We start from the raw sequence: 20,328 nt of genomic DNA, 5'->3' as shown, positions 1-20,328 counted from the left end.
GTTTTGACATTTGTATTTCCTCTTTTGTGAAAGCTAATCATATTTCATGCCTATTTTTCTACTGATATGTTTGCATTTTTCTTGTTGATTTGAAGGTTTTGTATATATTTTCCAATTCTGTTGTGCAATATCAAGAATTAATGATCCCAGGAAATGCTTAGAGTTTTTCCTTGTCAACTCATCAGAACTGCTTGATTAAAAGAAAAAAGAATCCCCTGATGAGTACATGATAAAAGAATGTTAAGAAAATAAATCTCATTTGGAGATATTTTATTTCTGCCATTTTAAATAAATAAATAAATATATATATATATATATATATTTTTTTTTTGCGATACGCGGGCCTCTCACTGTTGTGGCCTCTCCCATTGCGGAGCACAGGCTCCGGATGCGCAGGCTCAGCGGCCATGGCTCACGGGCCCAGCCGCTCTGCGGCATGTGGGATCTTCCCAGACCGGGGCACGAACCCGCGTCCCCTGCATCGGCAGGTGGACTCTCAACCACTGCGCCACCAGGGAAGCCCCATTTTAAATATTTTATCTTTAATCTGTCACATTGTAGTAATAGAGAGCAAGACACTGAAACTGATGGCTGTGCTATAATATAAAAAGTGAAAAAAATTCTCTAAAAGGTCATATGTTTCTTTGATAAATGAATGGAATGTCAGACGTAACTTCTTATTCATACTTAGAATGTATTACTATGTTTACCTTTTGAAAAAGATATGGCACAACTTTTAAAGAATCAACAAAAAATGAAGAAAGAACAACAACTCCATTTTCCCCTATTTGGAAAATATAAAATGGTGAAATGAAGTATTGCCCCATCATACCTATATGTGCATATATGTATAAGCATTCCACTGATATTGTTGGGTTCCACACATATGCACAGGAATTCAGAAGCTAGCCTATGGGGATCGAATAGAATAATCATTTTAAGATAAGAAAAATTTGATCAGTTCTTCAAAGCAAGGATTTCAGATCAACACAAAGTATCATCTGTCTTATACAATTGTGAATGTAGGTGTTACTACTTCTCCAAATGATTGGTGACCTACAGATTCAATACCATATGTGTTTAATATTGAAGGGGGATTAGATAAATGAAGACAGTTGATTTTCTTGGCTCTGGATATTTCTTTAACATATTCTCTGCGATTAACTTGTGTAACCTAAAGCAGTGTAAATAAAACCGTGGTCTTTACTTTGCAAAAAATAATGAACTGGAGTAGATTTTCTGCAGAATAAGGGGAGGGTATTCTGACATTCCAGTGTTAATAGTGTGGATGATCTAGCTTGTTTGATTAAACTAGAAAAACTCCTTGATTTTGAATATGAAAACTCTTATTAACTATGATTTATCATTCATTTCTGAGAAATTGGTAAGACAAGGGATGCAGAGAACAAAAGGGAGTAAGAGAATTGAATTTGACCTGGGAAAATTAGAAAATATTCAGAATGGCTGACACTAAAGGGAAAACTTAGAACTTATGAGAAATTTGTCTGGGATCTAGCAGAAGATGGGAAAAAAGTGGATAAACTCCTTTTTAAATATTGTTTTTTCTTCAGTGGTGATATTGGTGGAAATGTCCTATGGATATAGGATTAAGGAAAGGTAAGTCAGACATTAGATGTACAGACAAAAATGATTCAATGGGAATTGATAAAATAGTTAAATAAGAGCAGAATTTCCATTAATTTTTTTAAATGAATTTTTATTTGAGTATAGTTGATATACAGTGTTGTGTTAGTCTCTGCTGTACAGCAAAGTGAATCAGTTATACATATAAATATCCATTAATTTTTAATAATAGAGATGGAATAAAATTAAACAGATAAAAATGTAAAAATACATCGTTAAAGAGGCTGTTAGACAATGTGTCAAGGAAAACAGTGACAAATGTTAAAAACAGGAAAAGAATCACTGGATTTGATTATCAGATAATAAGTGGTAGAAATCAGGATTCTACTCAGGTTCATCTGAAAAGCTGTTCCATTTACACTTAGCTGTATCCTTTGGAGTATGTAATCTAGTGGTTGAATATGTAGAGATAATAAGAGCAGTACTGGTTTGTCGAGGGATTAAATGAGAGAACATGTAATACTTTGTAAATTAAAGAGACTTACAAGTATAAATTGATAGAGGATATTGGTAGGAATGTTTCAAATGACTCAAAAATTGAGTCTTCAGTGTGTGATAGAATGCAAATTTCAGTAAAAATATTCTGTTTGGTAGGAAACAAAATACAGTTTAAAAGGAGATATTTGTTTTGGTCTATTTTTACTTCCAAATTCCCAGAAGGTAGTGAGTTCCTTTGTCTTGGGAGCATATGTGGTGTTAATGCTGAAAGAAGAAGTTACCAGACAGAGGTAAGCCCTCTTCCTGGCTTTTGATTTCCGAAACCTAAAATGTTGAGGGTTTCTGCTTAGACCAGAGAGGTAGTTGAACTTGTGGGTAAAAAGAGTCCTTAGTTTAGAAGACACCAGAGAGTTGGGACATTCTGGGAGCAGTGTGGACTCCTGCTCTCCTTAATTTCCCTGCTCCAAGGAGGTGATCATACCTAAGAGGAAAACGCTGTGTGGTTTATTTAAGGAGAATGTACTTAGTGCCTCGGCACTAGGGTTCTCAGCCTCAATAAGAAGCTTGATTCCCAAGTTTGAGAAACACCAGAGGGGTGACAACCTATCAAGCGACTATGCATCTGGGACCACAGACTATTTAGAGGTGATGAGGGTGAATAAGAACTAGAGAATCTGCCCACCAAACATTCTTCTGGATATGAAAGAGGCTTCAGATCTTCTCAAGACTCTATAGGGAGGCAAGAAGTCTCAGTAGCACATTAAATTGACACCCTTCCTGTATAGAGGAGTTTCAGAATAATGTATAATTTTACTTAGGTAAGAGATTTTGGGGGTACCTAACTGGAGTACTGTAATATTATAACTTTTATAAAAAAGGTAAATCCTGGGGAAGGACAAATCTTAGACCTTTATACCTTGACTTATTTCTAACAATCAATGAAAAACATGATATAGGGCTCTGAGGTGGAACAAACTTAAAGTCATTAAATATTTCTAATTACCTGCATCATAATTACAGCATCAGTGTGGGTATGAGAAATGATCGAGTTCTCTGTTTCTTAAAAAGCTCTTAAACATCGGTGTGAAAATGGAGAAAGGAAAGGCCTGGGGATAGACACAGGGCATTAAAAGGAAAGTAGAGAAGGATTAATCCTGGAACAAAGACAGGAGATAAAGGAGACTAAGGCTCTGGTTTCTGAGCCTACCTTGGACTCACTGGAGCCAGATATGGAAGAAGATATTCTACTGAGGGTGGCAAAGTTCATTTATCTGGGTCTGGCAGCCTCATCCAGACTGGGGAATGCTACCAATTCCTCATTCTCGTGTATTTCATTTTCTGTTGAAAGATTGATGATTACTCCAGCGTTAGAGTGGGAGAACCTTTTCACATAACTGCCTCAGTAAGCCTACTGGAGTCTGGCAGCTTGCCTTACCTGCCAGCAAAAAGTCAGGATATACCCCTCTGAAACTCTGGGGGTGGAAGAAAATTTGACTTGGCCTGTGTTTGCATTAGACAAACCTACTAACCACCACCTTTAGCGGCAATCAAGAGGTTCTGGCGAGCAGCCAGTTTTCTAAGGTTAAACAGAAATCTTTAAATATGATTTAATAAGAATATAATAATATCGTACATTCTTTATTTGGGCAGTGTTTATATCAAAGTGTGTCTGACCACAGCAGACCAGTCAGACCAAACGACCAGGGGTTACTTTCCTTGTTTAGACTGTGAAAATGGCAGAATGAGTGATTCCATTGTGAAGAGAAAGCACACCTATAGAGAAAATTGTAGTTGATGGTATTTTTGCAGAAAGCCTGTGCTTTCTGCTAAAATTTTACCAACAGTTTTACAGACTGGAGAAAAAATAGGGGAAGGTCCATAGATTGTGATTTCTGACTCTGCCTAATGCTAATTTAATTAAATGCTAATTAATAACCTGAACTATAACTTATTAAAGTTTATTAATAAGTAAAAGTAAATTTTATAAATCATTCATAAAGAAAATTCATAACAAGATCCATAAATATGAATCTATTCATAATTATATTCTATTATAATTATTATTAAAATAATTTATCCATAAATAAAGTTGTAATATTTATTAAAGTATACTTAGGACTCTAGTTCAGTATCCTAAAAAGAAAATTTGGCTCCAGTTAACATTTGGTAGCTGTTCAAAACTCTTTTTTAAAAAAAATTTTTATTTTATATTGGAGTATAGTTGATTAGTGTTGTGTTAGCTTCAGGTGTACAGCAAAGTGATTCAGTTATACATATACATGTATCCTTTTTCAGATTCTTTTCCAATGTAGGTTATTACAGAATATTAGGGAGAGTTGGGCAGGTGCTTGAAATTTTAGGAAGGACAATTTACTAATTCATCCTCAGCCTTGTTTTGAGTTGCTTATAGTTTTCAATTGTTGCCATTCTTGTTTCATATTAAGACATTATGCTTACTTAATTTCATTTCCAATTATTTTGTCATGCACTTTTTTTTAAACAAGTTTGAGTAAGATAAATATCTCCATCAATAGAACTTTGACCGAGGATTTGGTAACATTTACTTTAACTAGTTTGCATTTTGAACACAAATCTTTCATATCTTTTTCGCTAAGGGTATATATATACGCGCACACACACACACACACACACACACACACATACACATATAATTCAAATTGTCACTCTATTACTTATTGCTGATTTATTCTTTTTTTTTTTTGCGGTACGCGGGCCTCTCGCTGTTGTGGCCTCTCCCGTTGCGGAGCACAGGCTCCGGACGCGCAGGCTCAGCGGCCGTGGCTCACGGGCCCAGCCACTCTACGGCATGTGGGATCTTCCCGGACCGGGGCACGAACCCGTATCCCCTGCATCGGCAGGAGGACTCTCAACCACTGCGCCACCAGGGAAGCCCATATCGCTGATTTATTCTTCATTAGAATGTGAGACTAGCATTAAATGGGGCATGCAATGTACAATAAAATCACATCTCCAAACATTCTTTTCAGGAGTGACATATAATAGCTAAGTTGTTGGATTTAGCAAGGTCAGCAGATCCTGAGTTTCCCATTAATGTATTTATGATGCTAGTTCATTAATTTTTTTCAACGGGTAGCATTTATTAGCTGGCACCAAAGGTTTAAGTTTGAGAGTGTTTTTATCCAGTAGTCTAATTTTTCCTGTGAATTAGAAAAAAAAATGGAATTTTTGATTTTATTAGTGAACATCTTTTGTCCAAGGAAACCATTAAATCATGGATTTGAAAACACATAACTAAACCAAGGAGCTATAAAGGAGTGAGATGAAGGGTCCCATATAGATGAGATATAAATGTTATGAGACTACAGCATGAGACCCCTACTGGCTTAGTGATTAGGAAAGCTACCTTCAAGGCTTAGATTCAGAGATACTTGTCTTAGAATACCAGCTCTACCTGTGTATAGACAGTGTGTCCTTGGGGAAGCTAATTAAACCCTAGGTCTGTTTTCCCATGAATAAAATGAAAACAAAAACTTTGTATCTACTGTAGTGAGTTGTTGTGATGGTTAAATAAGATAATGCAGGTAAAGTACTTAGGACAAAGTACACATGTAAGCACTTAGTATCTGGCACTTGCTGTGTTAACTGGGACTTGTGAACAGAGCACAGCAGAAAGTTTTGTCTCTCAAAGCTTTCTTTCTCAATGATGTTTTCATGCCTCCCCAAGTAGAGCTCTGTAGTCTCCTACAAATCATACCTGTAAATAGTCATCAACTTGGGGTTTAGAAATGATTATTACTTATATGTGTAGCTGCTCAAATGAAGAACTAACACTACTTTCTAAACAATATTATTATTGCTATGATATACACTGGATTTGTTCAAGCACTATAGTTCTCATTTATCTGTACTTAGAGTTTTAGATAAAAGTTGAATAAGGGGCCTGTGAGCCACGGCTGCTGAGCCTGCGCGTCCGGAGCCTGTGCTCCGCAACGGCAGAGGCCACAATAGTGAGGCCCGCGTACAGCAAAAAAAAAAAAAAAAAAAGTTGAATAAGGAAGGAAACAATATAAAACTTTATAGAGTCTACTTAAATATATTTTAACCAGCCTGCCATTAAAGGCCCATACAGTGTTAGTGTCTTCTACTAGGCACTTAGGCATAGTGCTTATTTCCAAGATGTCTTATGAAGTCTTAGAAGTAATTTTATCAGTACTTTATAGAATTTTTTTGTTGATGTCTTATTCTAAAAGGAACCTACCCCTTGAAAGAGGAAAGAGAAAGCAACAATTTAAAGGTGATTTTTAGGAGGAAAGGTTAAATGGAAAAAGTGATGAAAGAATTATTGACCTAACTAAAATGTAAAGGTGAAAGTAAACTATCAAGAAGTTTGAAACTAGAGTAGTATAAACATCACCCTGACTTTGAAGTTTTAGCTTGTGTTTCCTCTTTTGCCTGTAGCTTAGCAAAAGAGGAGCATGTTTGTAATTCTGAAGTCGAGACTGTTTAGTGCATCATTTTATAGGCACACAGGACAAATCCAGGGAAATACGTGATTCATCTGCTTAGAAAAAGAGCCATATTTAACCAATTTCCCCGCCTCTATCCATTGATGTCATCTTCTTGTGCCAGGAGGGATTCATTTTACTGTTTTTGTGTAGTTACAATAGAACTGTCTTAGTTTGTTGATTCCCCACAAGCATTTTTACATACATATATCACCTTAAATTTCTAGAGCCATTAAATCACAGACTTCCCATTACAAAGCAGCTTGTTAAGAGGAAGAGTTGAAACTTTACCATATTGAGTAACCAGAAACACAAACTTGAGTTTGTATGAGTCTGGACACATATGCAAGCTCCCTGGAATCACAGAAGAGGTATTTTAGTACTTGTAACCCCTAACGGATTTGGCTTTTTATCTTGCCTAAGAAACAAAGAGAAATCTATTTAGTTTTCTGTTATCTTTGCTTTTAGAATAACACCCTTAGTGTTTCAGAGGATCCATGGAAATTAATGGCCATATTTAAGACTGAGGTTTGTGAGGTTTTGGGGTTTTTTTTTTGGCTGCCATGTCCAAATCACTTTAAATCTATTTGTCTCAGTTTCTCCAAACTCAAAATCAGTCCATCTATGTGTTTTGTCAGTGCAAGACTATCAATAATAGCAATACCACTTACTGAGCACAGACTATGTACAAAGAACTTATACATTGTCTCTTATATCAGTCCTACATGTAGGTATAATTAGGAAAACTGAGGCCCATATTAACATAGGAAGTAAACTTCTGAAAGTCTTAGGACTAGTTAATTTTTATATTGTGTGTACATATATAAAGCATCTCTTTTTTTTGGACTTACAAGCCACAAAAATGCTATTGTTCAAAATTCTCCATTATTTATCCAATACAATATGAATTTATAATTTAATAACTTGGTAAAAAGTTTTTGAGCATCTACTGTGTACCGGTTATAGTGGCTTAGAAACAAATGAATTACCACCTAAACCCTGCCCTTAAGGAGTCTGACAGTCTAGTGAGAGGGACAGACATTTAAGTTGATTATGAGACCAAGTAACTCTAATAAAAATGTAAGGATAAAATCTATGTCAGGAACAAAAATCCTGTATCTTCTGTCTGCCTTCTAGGGTGAATTATTACATGTTATTTCAAGTTATGCTTTCGAGAAGGTCAAGTTTTCCTCTATGAATTTTATTTTGCTCACCTAACTATTCAAACAGTACAAAGTGCTATCAACTATTCTATTACATATATAATATATATGCCTAATTCTATTATTTACAAAACAAAACATAGACATTTAATATATATATACCTATATATACATATAATGTATTATATGTATACATATTATACCAAATATATATGTATTTAAATGCATCATATACACATGTATATATAAAATCTATTATATACATAACAAAATCATATAACTATAATTTATATACACATATATAACTAGTTCTATTATATAAAAAACAAAAGGAAATTGTTTTCTGTGTTAAAATATTTTAAATATAAGTTTTCAGACTTTTTAAGTATAAAACAGGAGTTAACAACAAAACATTTGATTTCTTTGAATACTAATGCTCTAAAAATCCTCAGAGTTCTCTTTCAGTTTATTTAATTCCCATCATTAAAGAGTCAGGCCTCAATCTTGGCTGTCAGTGATTGACTACACAGCAGACCTTATCAAAAGCTAAGTCCTACAGGATACCACTGACTGTAGCAGTGAGGTCATGCCAGTCTCTTCCATCCCGCTCTCCACAGATTCTGTTTCCTTTCATCTAATCCTTCTGGGGCCTCTTTTAGAGTATGTTTTCCCGTGCATTCCCCTTCTAAGAGCACTTCTTGGAAATATGAGAGGTTATGTATTCCTTCTGACTTACAGAAAGCCATCTATCATAGTGTGTATTTCTGCCACCATCATTGGAGATCTCACTCTGAGGGCTTATACCAGAGTCAGAGTCCTTCAGTTGCTCTGCAGGGTAAGCTCCATGACTGCTCGGAGTTTTCTTGAATTTGCTGGCGGTACTGCACTGGTTGTTCACAGTTCTCCTATGTACTTCAAAGAGATCAAAGTTAAGCCAAAATCACTCCCTTCAACCGTCTCCCGTTACTATGTTGTTGATGTTTCATTGGCCTCTGAGAGGGGTTCTCAGATGAGCTAACAGTAACCTCTGTTTTTGCGTCTCTTGAGGAGAGGGCAGGGATTGATGGAAAGAATTAGGCTCAGGGCCGATTCTGGTGGAATCCAGTAGCATTACCCTATACAACATTTATATTTTCTTAGCATTGTAGCTTCTCACGGTCAAGCGTCAGTATCTGTTCGTTAATTCAGTGTTTACTAGCCCCTACTGTGTGTGGTGGGTCCTGTGCTGGATGCTGAAGGTGAAACAAGGAATTTGATAGAAATGATCCCTGCCTCCACAGTGTACAGGAACTTTAATTACAACCTTTACATAACTTCAAAGATTGTTTGAGAAGTCCTGCCCAGTCTTCCTCTCAAGGAAGTCAGTCTTAGACTCTAGTGTTCATGCTGCCAAAACTAATGAGGTAGAGAAAATGCCGGCAACTTCCATTCCCCAAATGGAAGCCCTTTCCTAAAGATCTGAGCATCTGAAAGTACTCAGTCATCCCTTCACTGAGGGTCTAGGCATCTCATCTCCTTTCTTGAACTCTTTTCTCCACACATAACATGAAAGTGACCTCTAAGTCATTTGGATACACATTTGCCAACTCTTTTCTTACAGAAAACAGTTAAAACCCCCTGTGTCTTACGCAATTTGGCGTATAAAAAACACATTCATTAAAACCTAGAGATAAAATTAAGTTCCTAACCTCACAAAACACATTCTTTATGGTTCATTGTGATTCTAAACTTTTATTGTGCTTCAGATTTGCCTAGGAAGGTAAATAAAAATGAAGACTTTACCCTCAGAGATCCATACACAGTAGTTCTTGGCTGAAGCTAAGGAATTGACATCGTTAATCAAACTTTTTGCATTTTTTACTGTAAATAGTCTGTGGATCAACACTTGGTAAATATTACTTTATGTTATACATCCCATAATTGTGGAGGTAGAATATCTGGTAGGATATTAATGTTGACATCTACTTATTAAAGTATTACATATTTTAGAATGATATATTTAGAATGGATGTATGCATTCGAGGGACATAAAGTAAGACAGAGTGTAAGGAAGAAATATTATTAAACATACTTTGGCCATATATGTCCTTAGAAAATTATCTTTATAATATGTATTGGGTTATTTCCAATTCCAAGACCAGCAGTACTAGTTGATATCCCCATTGATATAACACTCAAAATTAATATGGTCTTACTAGATTGATATTTAGAGAAAAATTATGCTTGGTGGATAATTTCAGATCTAAAATGATATCCATGTCCCTTTATGCAAAAAAAAAGGTGTTAATAGAAAAATTGAATTTGTTCTCCAACCGCTTTCAAGACTAAAATTAACTTTAAAAATGGAAGGAAGGGTTTTTTTGTTGTTGTTGTTAAATGACAGATAGAACATGCACCTTAGCTTTCACCTTTTCTCCAACAACTCAAGTGCAGATAAGGCCAATGGAAAATTTGGTAGCCATGACAATAGGAAAAAAGAATGCGGTGGGGCACATGGCAGCAATGACTTTAAGAGGATGAGGGTTTCCCCTGGTGGCACAGTGGTTGAGAGTCCGCCTGCTGATGCAGGGGACACGGGTTCGTGCTCCAGTGTGGGAAGATCCCACATGCCACGGAGCAGCTGGGCCCGTGAGCCATGGCCGCTGGGCCTGCGCGTCCGGAGCCTGTGCTCTGCAACGGGAGAGGCCACAACAGTGAGAGGCCCGCGTACCGCAAAAAAAAAAAAAAAAGAAAAGAGGATGAGAGAGGGCTTAGCAGCAATGACATTTGGAAGGCTGAAAACCACAGAGGTAAATGATAACAGATTTAGCAAAGCAAGAAAGCTAGATCCTAAACTGGAGTAAAGAAGACTGAGAGAAAATTTAATCTACAGGAAACACCCCCAAAGTTTGGGAATTGGGAGTACCAGACTCTGAAATTGGGCTAAGGTGGGGCTAACATAAGAAGATTGCTTGGAATTCTGTTTAAGAAGTAATTAGATAGATAAATAGCAAGGTCCTACTGTATAGCACAGGTAACTATATTCGATACCTTGTAATAACCTATAATGGAAAAGAATCTGAAAGAGCATGTATGTATAACTGAATCACTTTGCTATACACCAGAACCTAACACAACATTGTAAATCAACTCTACTTCAATAAAACAAAAAGTAATTAGAACATCAGACTCTCCCTTCTCTACAACCAGATGTCTGCCACTTTGTATATCATCAGAAGAGTTAAGGTTTATTACCTGTAGAGGATAAAGCAGAGACTTTCTGACTGGGGAATACCAGGCACAGTTGAGAGAGAGGATAAATCTTCCAAAAAATCTGGTGATAAAGAGAAATTTTACTAGAGCATGTTGAAATTCTAGCTCTCCTCCCCCCTGGGCTCTCAGAGCCTGGCACTAAGCTATACCTAACATAAAAAGATTGAAATAATCTTTTGTGATTAATGAGACCAGCCCAAAGGTGAGATCCTATACTTCCTTAGAAAGTTGCCAAACAAAACCACCCTGTGGGCCTATAGATGAAAAACTGGAGCTTCTAATCAACTTTTTAATGTCCCAGTCTTATGTATGAGCAGATAGCCTTGAGTCTCACCAGGTAGTTGAGGAAAGACTTTAGTGAAGAATCCAAATTGCTATAAAAAAGCAAGTTAGAGAACATAGAGGTTATGCAGAAGCAATAAAACTAAACAAACAAAAAAGTTCATTCATATCCTCAGAGATAAGTCATTGACCTCTTATGGCAGTCATGAAGCAACAAAAAAATACTATTTTTTTAAATTAGAGAAAAAAAAGCTTTTTACATTAAACACGTGACAGTTGAAAAAAAATCAGTAGATGAGTTGGACATAGGATTAAGGAAATCTCAGTGAAAGGAAAACAAAGAGACAGATGGAGACAAACAGAGAAGAGGAAATAATTAATAAAATAATTAATGTTTCCCCAGATGGAAAGGTTAGTATAAAAGCTGAAAAGACTCAATCTAAAACACAGTATTGTTCAATTTCAAAGTACTGGGACCAAAGGAAGATCCCAAGGACTTCCAGAGAAAAAGCATAGTTTCACACAAAGAGCAGGTGTCAGAATGGCTTTGGACTTCTCATTAGCAGTGCTAAGCTAGAAGACATAAACCGATTTCTTCCAAGTTCTGAGGCAAAATCATTTCCAGCCCTGAATTCTATGCCTAGACCAATTATCAATTAAATGAAAGGGTAGAAGTAACATCTCACAAATTTTGCTTCCCTTGCACACTTTCTCAGGAAGATACCAAGGACGTATTTTACTACCAAGACAAGAGAGTAAACCAAGAAAGTGAAAGCCTTGGGATCCCAGAAACCGGTCTTCAACGTGAGAGAGAGGGAAGGGAATTCCTAGGTGATTGTGAAGAGAGATCCCCAAATAATATTTGTGTAGCTGACCTAGAGCAGGTCAGATGGTGAGATTTATTCAAGAAGATAAAGTTGATTTTAATGTATTGAGAGGAGATTGATAACAACTGCGAAAGAGTTCCGAGATGCAGCAGTGAGAAGTACATAGAAGAAACAACAAGAAGGTAATTACTCCAGAGAGGGGAAAATTATGAAATCATAATAATTATATGGTTCAGTTGTCAAAAATATTTATATAGTTATAATAATATAATAATGTAATAAGCAAATACTGACGTAACAAAAGCACAATTTCAGTATATTGGAAGAAAGAAAATACTAGGTATGCATGTGCATGATGTGGGTTGCTATGGTAGGATGAGAGACAGATGATAATAGATACTTCTCCAAGGAAGATATGCAGGCGTCCAATAAGCACATGAAAAGATGCTCAATATCCTTAGTCATCAGGGAAATGCAAATTAAAACCACAGTGAGGGGCTTCCCTGGTGGCGCAGTGGTTGAGAGTCCGCCTGCCGATGCGGGGGACATGGGTTTGTGCCCCGGTCCGGGAAGATCCCACATACCGCGGAGCGGCTGGGCCCGTGAGCCATGGCCGCTGAGCCTGCGCATCCGGAGCCTGTGCTCCGCAACGGGAGGGGCCACAACGGTGAGAGGCCCGCGTACCGCAAAAAAAACAAAACAAACAAAAAAAAAAAACCGCAATGAGATAATACTTCATACCCACTAGGATGGCTAGAATCAAAAAGTCAGAAAACAAGTGCTGGCAAGGATGTGGAGAAATCAGAACTCTCATACACTGCTAATGGGAATGTAAAATGGTGCAGCTGCTTTGGAAGACAGCTGACAGTAACTCAAATGATTAAACATAGAGTTATCATATGACCCAGCAGTTCTACTAGGTATACACCCCAAAGAAATGAAAGCACATGTCCACACAGAAACTTGTGCACAAATGTTTATAGTAGCATTATTCATAAGAGCCAAAAGGTGGAAACGTCCCAAATGTCCATCAACAGAAGAATGGATAAACTAAATGTGGTATATTTGTACAACGGAACAAAGTACTGATACATGCTACCACCTCGACGGACCTTAAAAACATGCTTAGTGAAGAAAGCCAGTCACAAAAGTTCACATATTGTATGATTTCATTCATAAGAAAGTCCAGAATAGGGAAATTTACAGACACAGAAAGTAGATTAGTGGTTGTTTAGAGCTGGTGGGTAACGGGGTAGAGGAGGGAGCAGGGCTAGAGGGGTGATAGCTAAAGGGTATGGGTTTCATTCTGAGGTAATGAAACTGTTCCCGACTTGACTGTGGTGATGGTTGTGTTTATCTGTGAATATACTAAACCCTATTTAATTATACACTTTACATGGGTGAATTGTATGGTATGTGAATTATACCTCAATAAAGCTGCTTAAAAGAAATATTAAGAAGCAGGAAAATGACCATATTATTTAGAGATTTGAAGATAAACATGAAAAAAGTTGTAGCATAAAAGTGATTGCCTCTAAGGCAGAGTTCCTCAACATGGGCATGATTGACATTTGGGGCCAGATCATTCTTTGTTGTGCATTGTGGAATGCACAACATTCTTTGTCCTATACATTGTGGAATGTTTCAAAGCATCACTGGCCTCTACCCACTAGATATTAATAGTAGCCCTCTCTCCCCCCATTTTTTTTTCTCCCCCCATTTTTGATAACCAAATGTGTCTCTAGACGTTACCAAATGGCCACTGGAGGGGTGGGAGCGGGGGCTTGGTTTACCCTAGATAAGAACCCCTGCTCTATGGATTGGGAATTGGAGTGGGAGAGCTGCAATGTGGAGGCATGGCTATTTTTCATAACAAATACTGAAGAACTGTTTGATTATTTAAACTGTGAACATGTATGTCTTAGTTTGGACTGCTATAACAGGAAACAACAGACAGGATAGATTAAGAACAGAAATTTTTTAATTTCTCACAGTTCTGGAGGCGATCAAGATTTGGTTTCTGGTGAGCACTTTCTTCCTGGCTTTTAGTTGTTTCCTTCTCTCTGTGTCCCCTTACATGGTGAGAGGTAGGAGGGAGATGATCTCTCACTTTCTCTTCTTCTTCTTCATTTTTTTTTAATGCTACTTTTAAAAAAAATTGAAGTATAGTTGAGTTACAATGTTTCAGGGGTACAGCAAAATGATTCAGTTACATATATATATTCTTTTTCAGATTCTTTTCCCTTATAGGTTATTACAAGATATTGAATTAGTTCCCTGTGCTGTACAGTCGGTCCTTGTTGTTTATCTCTTTCTCTTTTCTTATAAGGCCACCAATTCTACTGGATTAAGGCCCACTCTTATCAGCTCCTCTAACTTAATTACCTCCCAAAAGCTCTGTGTCCACATAAGTCACATCAAGGGTGAGGGTTTCAACATATGAATTTTGGGGTGGGGGGACAAAATTCAATCTAAAGCAATGTATAACTTTGAATAAAACAGAAACTAAATACTAGACATTTTCACAGAAAACCTGTGATAAAATTAGCCATAATAGTTATTTCTTTACCAGGTTGCCAAAGAGGTCACTGTCACTGGGGATATTATTAACTATAATAGGAATACTGGTTTTTTGTTGTTGTATTGTTTCTGGATGTTTATATTCGTTTGGCAATAATATGCCCAAATTGTATTTGTGGTGGTTTTTTAAACTACCTCAGTTCAACTGGTTATTAGATAACTGTTTTATAGGCAAGATTTTTTTTTTTAATTACTTGCTTTACTTGTTTTGTTTTCCTTTAGGTGGCCTTGGACATAAATATTTACCATAATTTTCAAACGATTCAGGAGAGAAAGTGCCATATAAATGAAACATTAACCTAATCATTCTTAAAGCACTTTCATATCAGGACTGAAATATATAGGTAATTACATTATTTTTATAACTTGTTATTCGAAGCCCTAAATATGATATTCGTAACAGATATTAGTTTTAATTAATCTAAGATGTACTCCTGGTAAACTAAAATCATTCGATGTTGTGGTTATTTCCCTGTTATGTTCAATCCTTTGAACAGAGATTCAGTTTAAAAATTTTATTTGGTCAATTCATTAAAAAGAATCAAATCTTCTTAGTCAAAGTGATCAAAGCTTTATTTCGATTTTTAACAAATAACTAATCTTCGTTTTACTATGTACATTCATCTACGTATTAAAAAAAACAGAGTAGGTACTTTTGAATTACCCCATTTATCAAGATGACATTTTGGCTGCTTCACAAAAAAAGCAGATTCCATCACTGGTGTATATAGAGGCAAATTCAAGTCAAATCAGTTCTTCCACTTGGGGATGTTTGATTAATGAGATCCTGCTTGGTTTTATTAATCTTTCTGCATTCTTCACATCTCACTTTTGACACATAACCATTCTCTTTGGAAACCACCTTTACTTACTTTATAATGCAGATTTAACCATAATTTAGGTTTGGAAATTTTTTCTTTTAGAAATCTTTTCATAAACTTTTCATAAGCCTTATAGGACCTTTATTTCTAAGCTATGTACATTTACCTACTATACTACATGTTGTGAAGATCTTCCTTTTTTTTTCTAACCTCGGTTAATAAAACCCAGCTGGTGAATAAAATAAAACATTAAAATAATTAACTGAGACCTTTTGCCTGAAGCATATTTTTCTTATCATACCTTTTAGAATATGAAAAGATATAAAAAGTCACCTTTAAATTATAGCATCAGGCCAGTAGGGCTTTAGTAATCATTCTCAAGGTCAACAACAGGTTTTTCAGTGCTGTCTTTGAAGCAAGCATGAATAGAATCTAAGTTGCCATTAAGAACTGTATGGTTGCTATGTTTACTTAAAGCAAAACATATTTGATGGATAGATGAATAGTGTAAATGTTTACTGTGTCAGTTTGATGAATGAATTAAGCATTACCTGCTGGAAAAAAAAAAAAAGGCTTTACTTTTTTACTGGTCTCTTGACCACCTTTAATGGGTTTGCTGCTTATTTTATGCACCGTCAAAACCACAGCAGCTTCAGGCAGGAAGCATGGTTGACCCACGCCACCACCTCTCCTTAGAGAACAGAGGAAAGCCACCTTTAGGTGGAGCCAGAATGCCCACTGAATATAGTCCAGAGTTATGAAATCCTCTGATGAGACTGAGGCAGGAGTCTTTAATCCAAAAATAGGAAGATTATAAATTCCAGCAGTTTCATAGTCAAAGAGAAGCAAAGGCTAAGTGTACGTTTAGCAGATCCACAGGGAACATCAACTATTGGAGCCTAGAAATGCTCAAGGAACAAGACAGTTTCATCCCTGCCTAACGTGCTCTGTTTTCAAAGTTTCAGAACCCAGCTGGAGACTTGATCAGAAAAAAGGGTCACTCCTACATGGAAATGGTTCATTACTGCCCCTGGGATAAAATCCAGTCCTTAGCTTAACATACAAGACCATTCAAGATTTGCATCCTGATTCTTTTCTAACCTCTTTGCTTCTGCCCCCAGTTCCACCCCTCCTAAGTTAAAATACTTGTTTTATAAAAGGGGGGTAGGCAAACTTTCTCTAGGTCAGATAAGAAATAGCTTAGACTTTGCGAGTCCTACTGTCTCTGTCACATTGACTCAACTCTGCCACTGTTGCAGGAAAGCGGCCATGGATAACAAATTAAAACACTGGGTGCGGGTGTGCACCAGTAGAACTTAATCAAAACAGATGGCGGATCTGATTTGGTCCATGGGTCATAGTTTGCCAACTCCTGCTCTACCTCAGTTGGCTTACAAATTGCGAGTTTAATAGAGTGTGCAATCAATTTTGTAGGTCACAGGATTTAGGATTTAATTTAAACCTTAAATCCCACAACCATTGTTTTTTTACAAATGGCGAACTCCGATCTTCATGAAGGGCTTATCGGTAGGATTTCTGGTAGCGCATATGGGCACCCGCGCCTCCGAACTTTTTGAATTAGCAGCGACAGGGGTCAGCCACCAGTAGGGTTCGGTCTTACTGAATGGGGATGTCTTTGATGTTCTTGGAAGCCTCATCCACGAATTTCTGGTACTGCGCCACCAGGGCTTTGGAGATGGACTGGCAGATTGGGTAAATCTGGGTCACGAGACCACTACCGTTTACGCCGGCACGCACGACCACGCCCCCGAATCGCTCTTTCAGAAGCAGAAGCGGTTCCGGTCGTTGCCTTGCGGCAGCGTGTTTCACCTCGGTGAGCTCTTTGTCCGGTTTGCAGCGAGAGACGGAGGCTGTGGCCTTTTCCTTGTGTCGGAAGACTGCACAGACTGCAGAGGGCTGCACGGCTGCGGACGTAGACAAGAGTTCCTCACTGGGCAGCGCCGCAACGGGAAAAGGCCAGTTTTGTTGTTGTTTAATAGATGCTTGTTTTTATTACTGTTTAACATTGTTTTAAAAATTCTGGGTAATACAGTAAAACAAGAAACAAAATTAAGAAATACAGTGATTTTAAATGAAGAGAGAACTATTATTATTTACAAGTGATAAGACCATATTCCTCAAAAATCCAAGAGGCCCACCTGAAAATCCTTTAGAAAGGTGGTTCCCAAAGCTATTTACACATGGGAATCACCTGGGCAATGCCCAAAAAAATCGCCAAAAACAAACCAAAAAAACCCACAATAAAACCCCACAAAAAGCGAAAACAACTTGATGCCTGAGTCTTACTCCAAAAGATTGGGATTTAATTGGTCCAGCCAGTGTTTTGTTTTGTTTTTTTAATATGGGATAAAATAAATCAGAAAATATCAGTGCGTACTGCACATAGTATTGTTTTGTGAAACCTTGTTTTCGGATATATGACATGAACCTGTCTAATGGCTCCGAAGTGAAATCTGTTTGTTACCTGTGGACGTGGTCTAAAAAGTTTGAAAGCTGCCCTGAATTTCCTAGAATTGCCAGCATAGATTTAAAAGGTTTAAAAGGGGAGCTGCCTTGTCTTTCCTTGGAGTATGTTACATAGAACAGTATTGAGTTGTCAGTAGCACTTGGAGTAAAGAGAACTCCAGAGGCAAGAGGCCCTTGCAGAAACGCAGTCGTGGATATTAGCAAGGAGAGTGAGCTCCTCTTTAGGACAATGGCAGTAGGGAAGGACCTTACCCAGCCCCATTGCCTCTGCCATCTGAGGACAGGAGTTCCAGTAACTCCCTACTTTTTCTTCTCCTGCTCCTTTTCAATTATTCAAATCTCAGTTAAGCATAGTAACAAAAGGGAAGGAAGTTTCAGCGGGAGGTAACTTCCCAGTAGAGTGCAATAGCACAGGCTGAGGCACAGTAGGGGCTGTGGAGTCTCAAATGAAGGATCTGTGTAGCATTTAATTGTTCCTCTTCTGCCTCTGGAACTTGCTTGTTTTCTTTCCACTTGTGACTTAAACATAAATTGAAGTGAGAAAGGGGAGGTTCCCTTTTAGGTTGTAAATCCTGGGACTGTACATGATGCCCTAGGGAAATTCAGGTAGAGGCAGTTAAACAGGTGGAGGGGCAGGAGGGAAACATACAGAAGGAAGTGGTTGTGAAATAGCTTATTGGTATAGTTATTTCTGTTTGAGGGCTGGGGAAATCCTAGATATTTGTAGGGGTGAATGAGAAAACCATGTAAAATTAATCAACTTATGTTCAGGATTTAATATTCATCTTCATTAAAGTTATAAGACAGAAGCTCTGATGAGAGTTCCTTACATTACAGATCACATGGTAGTTCATTAACAAATGAACATAAATAGTCAAAGCAAGACTGTAGCCTCACATTTATTGCATTTTGTTTTTTCAGACAGATCATAATTTTACCCAGGTTTTATCTAAAAACTGGAAAGGACTTCAAAATTATATACAATCATCTGTCCCCTTTTAGGGTATTTATTTTCTTATGAAACACAAGTACTGAAAGTAAGTTAGTCAGAATAGGTGCAGAGAAGAAACTGATCCCAGGTTTCAAGATTCCGGGTTAGATTGTTTCCATCAGAGCAAATTTCTTTTTCTTCAAAAAGAAAAGGTTACACCTTCCTGTATGTTATTATGCCATCCTTTCATGCATTGATTCATTCATCCTTTCAGAAACTATTTATTGAATTTGTGTTATGTGCCAGTCACTTTACTAAGTGCTTCTGTCTAAAAGTAGAATGAGGTGGACTTGGTGTCTGCCCTCATAAAGTTCATGCTCTAGTTGGGGAGAGAGATGTTAAATTGCTTTGAGAATATTCATTTCTGGAGAGGAAAGGCAATTGAACACAGGTTTCCTAAATTCTTAAATCTGTCGATGTTGATTAACTCATAGTTTCTAGAATGTGAGGCTAGCTTCCTACCTCCATTTCCTCAAAGTAAAAAAGTCAAAGGATATAACAAGAAAAATAAAGATACCTTACATTCTAAAAAGATCCCTGATTTGTATTCTTAAGTGTTATCTTAAGTTTCTGCATTGAAATATCTCCTTCAGATTTCCTTAATTTGTCCATGCTTTTACCCAGAAGAAATAACAATCAGCAATACAGGCTAATTTTAAAAGTCACGTTTATCACGTGTTGGTTTGAGAGCCAGAAGCCAAATGTCGCATCTCCTGAGGATGCCCATATGGAACAGTGGAATGCAAATATTTATCCTGAAGTTATTTTTATAGGTGCCAACCTTATGTCTTAAGGTGGTTCAGATTAATCCAAGAGAAAATAAATAATTCTTTCCCCCATAATTTTTACACTAAAAAAGAAGAAAAATATTTGTTAAGTAACATATTTTGGCATCTTTAAATGTATGCATTTTCATACTTAGTGTCTGTTCTAAATTGGAAAATAAATTTTAAATAAGTAAATAAATCTCATATAAACATGAAACAAAAATATAGATTTTTGAAGACATCTATATTAAGAATATTCCAATCAGGAAGCATAAATACACACAATGACTTGTTGCTTAAAACAAAGTAAGATATAATAATATTCTCAACTTGTTTGCTTTTCCTACAAAATAGAAATAAATATTTATACTGGAATAAACAAAATGATAACCTTACATTTTTAATAATAAAAGTTATAATATTAGGCAGATATTAGGAGAAGTTGATTCTTATATTTTTATTGATTGTGTATGCCAAAATAAAACTTTTCATATAAGTGCAAATACCAAATTTCCTTTCTTTAAGAAAATCCATGGTAATTTCAGGGAGAAATGTTTGTGTGTATTTATAGACATGTGTGTATAATGTA

The 20,328-nt window shown here is 36.8% G+C and overlaps 1 protein-coding gene and 1 pseudogene across 1 annotated transcript in view; one reads left to right on the top strand and one right to left on the bottom strand.

Annotated features, from left to right (window-relative positions):
- SEMA3E (semaphorin 3E) overlaps nucleotides 1-20,328 on the top strand; it is a 259,454-nt gene that overhangs the window by 85,235 nt on the left and 153,891 nt on the right. The gene's annotated exons all lie outside the window — the stretch shown is intronic.
- On the bottom strand, nucleotides 17,016-17,521 carry LOC136128478 (small ribosomal subunit protein uS9-like; annotated as a pseudogene).

The sequence above is a fragment of the Phocoena phocoena genome, chromosome 9, assembly GCF_963924675.1.
Source record: "Phocoena phocoena chromosome 9, mPhoPho1.1, whole genome shotgun sequence".
Classification (NCBI taxonomy): domain Eukaryota; kingdom Metazoa; phylum Chordata; class Mammalia; order Artiodactyla; family Phocoenidae; genus Phocoena; species Phocoena phocoena.
Note: the sequence above shows the minus strand (reverse complement) of the source record. Positions and strands in the feature narration are given on the sequence as shown.